Consider the following 6,000-nt stretch of genomic DNA (forward strand, 5'->3'; position numbering starts at 1 on the left):
GCTATTTGGGTAAGTGAGCTAAATGAAATGATGGCCTCAATCATATAAATGCATGTATACACAAAGTAATGGACATAAAGAATCAAACAAATCAAAGATCACAATCATAGAAAGAGAATAATGCACACAAGAAGGAAAATAAGTGGTTATAAGATGTAACCACACCATTAGGCTCAAATCTCACAAGCTTGTGTTCTTAGCTCAAAAACCATGTTTCAAAATAAATTCTTTCAAGCAAGTTCAACCAATTTTTTTTTCAAATTGGTAGGTTCCCCTAAAACAATTTCTTGGAAAAGAAATAATCACCATAACCAAGTAGTCCTAATAAGAAAGAAGTGGTAAAAATATGTACAAATTCTAACTAACATGCAACCTATCATGCAATGAAATAACTAATCTAATAAAGAAAACTAAGAATTGGTGTTGGACAAGAAAATTGTTACCCACGGAGATCGGTCAGACGACCTCCCCATACTTGAAGATTGCACCGTCCTCAGTGCATGCAAAGAAGAGCAAGGTGGACGGTCTGCTACAATTGGTGAGCTCCTTCAAAAGATTGTGCGGATGATTTGTTTGTCGCCCCATTTAAAACCTTTTCCTTTTTCCTCCTTTCTTGGTGGCCAACCTAAAAGGAAAGAAAATTAAGCCTATAACAAAGATATCCAGGCAAATAGAACATAGGCGGGGGCTAATGCCAAATAAGAGTAGGGTTCTCTACTACATGGTAGCTACAACATGTGAGTGAGAAAACAATGTAAGCTAAGGCATATCATTAAGCTTGATGCAAGAGTAAAGTCAAAGCATGAAGAACATATTGAGCATCAAGTTCAAATAAGAAAAAGTGGGTCATGAAAAACAATATGAGTTCATATCAATACACAAGGGATACAAGTGTCATAAAAGATGAAGCATTGATTTAAAAGTTTCATCACCCATCAATATCAAACAAGTCAAGAAGCACCAAAATAATGCAAGAAATTCTCAACAATTGAGTAGGAAAATGCAACACCATTATTGAAAGAGGAGACTTAGAAAAAAATTGAAAACAAGCTATAGAAACAAAATTAAAATGTAAAGAATAGAAGTATATGAATGCGATAAACAAAAGAAAATGGAAGATGAGAAAAAAAATCTTCTTTTTTACCGGCGCGGACGCTTCATGCACGTTTACGCGCCGATGCGCAGTTTGGCCGAAGGGCGCGTGCGCGCCGGGTGCGCGTACGCGCGGGTTGGTTTATGCGCGGGGCACACTGTCAGCTCAGGATTGGCCCAACTCTCTGGTAAATGTACCAGGAGGGCAGGTGGTGCAATCGACGCGCGCACACACAGCGTGCGTACGTGTGCATTACGCAATTAGAGTCAAGGGCGCGTACGCGCCAGGTGCGCATACGCGCGGGTTGGTTTGTGCCTCAGGCATGGTGCTGGCGCAGTGTAGGCGCAACTCTCGGGTCAATGTATGAAAGGATGAAATTTTTCAATCCACGCGTACGCGCACATGGCGCATGCACGTGGAGGGGTGAAAATGCTTAATGCACACGTACGCGTGCAGTGCACGTACGCATGGATGGTGCTCTGTTTTTCAAAATTTTTCTATGTTTTTGCACCACTCCAAGCATTCTAAACCTCCAAACAGCTACCAAAACACCATTAAACCTTATTTAACCTACTAAACTACCAATTATACTCAACAAACTCAACAAAATATGAAATTAAACTAATTACCAATATGTACAAAAGGAAAAAATGAAAAGAATTTACAATGGTGGGGTGTCTCCCACCTAGCACTTTTGTTTATTGTCCTTAAGTTGGACTTATGGGGAGCTTCTTATCAAGGAGGCTTGTGCTTGAAGCTATCTTGGAACATCCACCAATGCTTAAACCTCCAATAAGCTCCATTCTTCAAAGTTAGTATCTTCAAGCCTTGATGGAGTTCCGCACAAGCTATGAGCTCCCAAAGGTGATCCTCATGTATTCCTGGATCCCATATCTTGTTTTCACACCCATCCTTGAATTGATTATCATTAATCCATCTGGGTGACAAGTAAGGTGAATTCTCAATAAAGTGACCAACAATCCTCCTAGACCCATCTAGTTGAGCATTACTCCAACCTTTATATCTCATGTTTGATGCATCAACCATAATGAGCCTTGATTTGCAACGCTAACCACAAAACCTTTTTCGCTTACGCTTCATCCCACAAAGTTCCCTAAGTTGGCCATCCGTTTCAAGCAAGCCATATTCAAGTGGATAATAAAGCTAATAGAAATGAATTTCACCCACTCAAATGAAGGAGTAGATGGCAACCTAGGCAAAGACGATTCCAAGGGTCTTGACAAAGCGTATTCAATTCCCATCCTCCTTTTTCTAAGGACTTCCACCTCTTCACAAGTTTTCTTAATTTCAATCCTTTGTTTATCAATTCTATCTAAGCCTTTTCCCTTATTCAAATCATAAATGGGAGGGTGAGAGAAATTTACCTCCACAATGCTTTCAAATCCAATGGGAGAAGGTTCTTCATGCTCAAAGGATTCTTCACCACTAAGACTTGATGCTTGATCTTCATCACCAAGGGAACTCAACTCTTGCTCTATCCCATCCAATTCTTCATATGAAATATGCTTTGGAGGTTGTGCACATTCCTCCTCAACATTAACTTCAATCTTGTTGGAGGGGTTTTCATCAATTCTATGTTCCCATGGAGGTTTCGCATCTCCTAAGTCTTCAACTACTTCTTCCTCTTCTTCAACAATTGTAGCTTTCTCCAATTGTTCCAATACAAATCAAATTCCCTCATTCTCCACCAATCTCTCCTTCATGTTATGCTCTTCATTTGTTTCTCCACATGTAGCCATAGGAGTTCCTTGAGTGTTCAAGCATTGGGATGCTAATCGATTTACCACCTCATCCAAGGCGGCCGTGAAATTTTGCACATCTCTTTTCATCTCCTCTTGTCCTTAAACAAGAACATCAAGGATGTCATCCATTGGAGGTTGGAGTGGATGTAAGGGTTCATCAAATTGGGAGAAGGATTCATAGTAGGAAGGTGGTTCTTCTTGGTAGAGTTGTGGTGGTTCAATACTTTCCACTCTTTCCACTTGTTGAACAACACGCTCCATGGTCGCTTGAAATTTATCTAATGCTTCCTTGAGACGATCCCTTGACTCTTGTTCCTCTTGGATATCATGAGTAAGATCATGTGGCTCTTGGATTGATAGACATGAGTATTCTTCTATGGGAGGTTGTGGTGGAAAGTAGTATCCATCTTGTGGTTGGAAATTTTCATACATTGGAGGTGGTTCATCTTGGTAATAATATGGAGGGGGTTGGTGCGGTATTTTACAACCACACTTACTAACCGGCAAGTGCACCGGGTCGTACCAAGTAATACCTTACGTGAGTAAGGGTCGATCCCACGAGAATTGATGGATTAAGCAACAATAGCGTTTGATAGGATTAGTTAGACAGACAGAAAATAGTGTTGAGGTGCAATATAAAAGACATTAAACAATATCAAAAATATTGAAGAAAGGAAAGTAATTAAGATGGGAATAATATATGGAGAAGATAGTTAAGGTTTCAGAGTTATCTATTTTTCCAGATTAACTTTTCTTACTAACTAATTTAATTATGCAGGATTTAATTTATGGCAAACTGTATGTGACTAGACCCTAATTCCTTAGACCTTCCTAGTCTCCCCTAAAATTCATTAACTGCCAATTCCTTGGTCAATTAATTCCAATTAGAGGGTGATAATCAATTTCTAGTTTATATGCCACAAAAACTCTAATTATCCAAGAGGTAAAAGGATTATATGTCACGTATCCTATTAAATTCAGATAATTAAAATTTAGGAGAAATAGTTTTCAAGCTGTTGTTCAGGTAAAGAGTTTTTCCAAGTTTTACAAGAACTCAAATAGAAAGAGGGTCATACTTCCGTTCCACCCAAAATCATAAAATAAAGAGCGAAAACAATTCTTAAATATAAATCCATACATAAATTAAAATAGTAAAAGCAATAAAATTAATCCATAGAAATAGACAGAGCTCCTAACCTTAACAGTGGAGGTTTAGTTGCTCATGGAAAAGAGAAAATAAGGATTCAGGTAAAAATGTACAGAGTTCAATCTGATGGCATCAAATCCCTTTTTATAACTAATCCTAATAAATTTAAAATCTAATATTTAAAATTAAACTTAAAATAATATCTTTTCCTAATTTAAGATTTGAATTTAAATTTGAATTAATTAACAGATCTTCAGTTGATGGGTGGGGACCACTTGTTCTGTCCATTCTGCAGCTTCTAATCTGTGATTTCTGGGCTGAAAACTGGGTCAAAACAGCCCAGAAATCGCCCCCAGCGTTTTTCTACTTTTTCTGCACGTGGCGCATGTGACGCGTCCGCGTCGTCCACGCGTTCGCGTCATTTGTGCAGATTCCAGTCCACGCGTTCGCGTCAGGCATGCGATCGCGTCATGTGATTTCCTCCATTCCACGCGGTCGCGTGAGCCATGCGTCCGCGTCGGTATTCGCTGGTCATCTCCTTGGCTTCTTCTCTTTCTCTGCAGAAACTCCATCAAATTCTGCCAAATGCTACCTAAAATAAACAGTATTGTACAAAACTCAAAATAGCATCCATAGTGGCTAAAATATAATTAATTCTTAATTAAATTCAACAATTTAGATGCAAATTCACTAGGAAAAGATAGACAAGATGCTCACGCATCACAACACCAAACTTAAACTGTTGCTTGTCCTCAAGCAACCAAAACTAATATAAGCTTAGGATGTGAATTTGCATGAGAATGAGAGTTCGATTAAGCCCATATTTTCTCTTATAGTGGGGTTTATAACTACAATCCTGAACAGTTTTGGCATCTCTCTTTATCCTTTGAAGTTCAAAATGATTGGCATCCATAGGAACTCAGAATTCAGATAGTGTTATTGATTTTCCTAGTTCAGTATGTTGATTCTTGAACACAGCTACTTTATGAGTCTTGGCCGTGACCCTAAACATTTTGTTTTCCAGTATTACCACCGGATACATAAATGCCACAGACACATAACTGGGTGAACCTTTTCAGATTGTGACTCAGCTTTGCTAGAGTCCCCAGTTAGAGGTGCCCAGAGTTCTTAAGCACACTCTTTTTGCTTTGGATCACGACTTTAACCGTTCAGTCTCAAGCTTTTCACTTGACACCTTCACGCCACAAGCACATGGTTAGGAACAACTTGATTTAGCCGCTTAGGCCAGGATTTTATTCCTTAGGGCCCTCCTATCCATTAATTCTCAAAGTCTTGGATCCTTTTTACCCTTGCCTTTTAGTTTAAAGGGTTATTGGCTTTTTCTACTTGCTTTTTCTTTTTCTTGTTTTTTTTTATAATTTTTTTCGCAAGCCTTGTGTTTTCACTGCTTTTTCTTACTTCAAGAATCAATTTTATGATTTTTCAGATTATCAATAACATTTTTCTTTTTCATCATTCTTTCAAGAGCCAACAATTTTAACATTCATAAGCTTCACTATCAAAATTATGCACTGTTCAAGCATGCGTCAGAATCACAGAAAAAAATACCACCACATCTCAGTAAATCAGACTATTCTTAAAATTAACTCAATTTCTCATGTAACACATCACTTCTTTTTCTTTTCTTTTTAGATTCAAGTTCAGTGAGTGGTACATGAAACATCTTTTTTTCTGCATTAAAGCAATTAAATGAAAACTAAACTAGTCCTAGGATTCTAACTAATAAAGGATCATGCAATAAACAAAGCAAAATAACAGGAAACTGGAACATAACATAGAAAAAGAGGGGAGGAATAAAAAATGAAAGGAACTCAACCACCTTAATTATCCTAGCAGTCGCTTTATTCTTCAGGTTGTGCTCCTTCGCGAAGATGATTCACCTCCCTTTTGTACTAGAAAACCTATAAGCGCAGCGTCAACACCAAACTTAAAGGTTTGCTTGTCCTCAAGCAAAGAAGAACTGAAAATAGAAGAGA

This window comes from Arachis ipaensis, chromosome B1, assembly GCF_059453495.1.
Source record: "Arachis ipaensis isolate K30076 ecotype BB chromosome B1, ASM5945349v1, whole genome shotgun sequence".
Classification (NCBI taxonomy): Eukaryota; Viridiplantae; Streptophyta; class Magnoliopsida; order Fabales; family Fabaceae; genus Arachis; species Arachis ipaensis.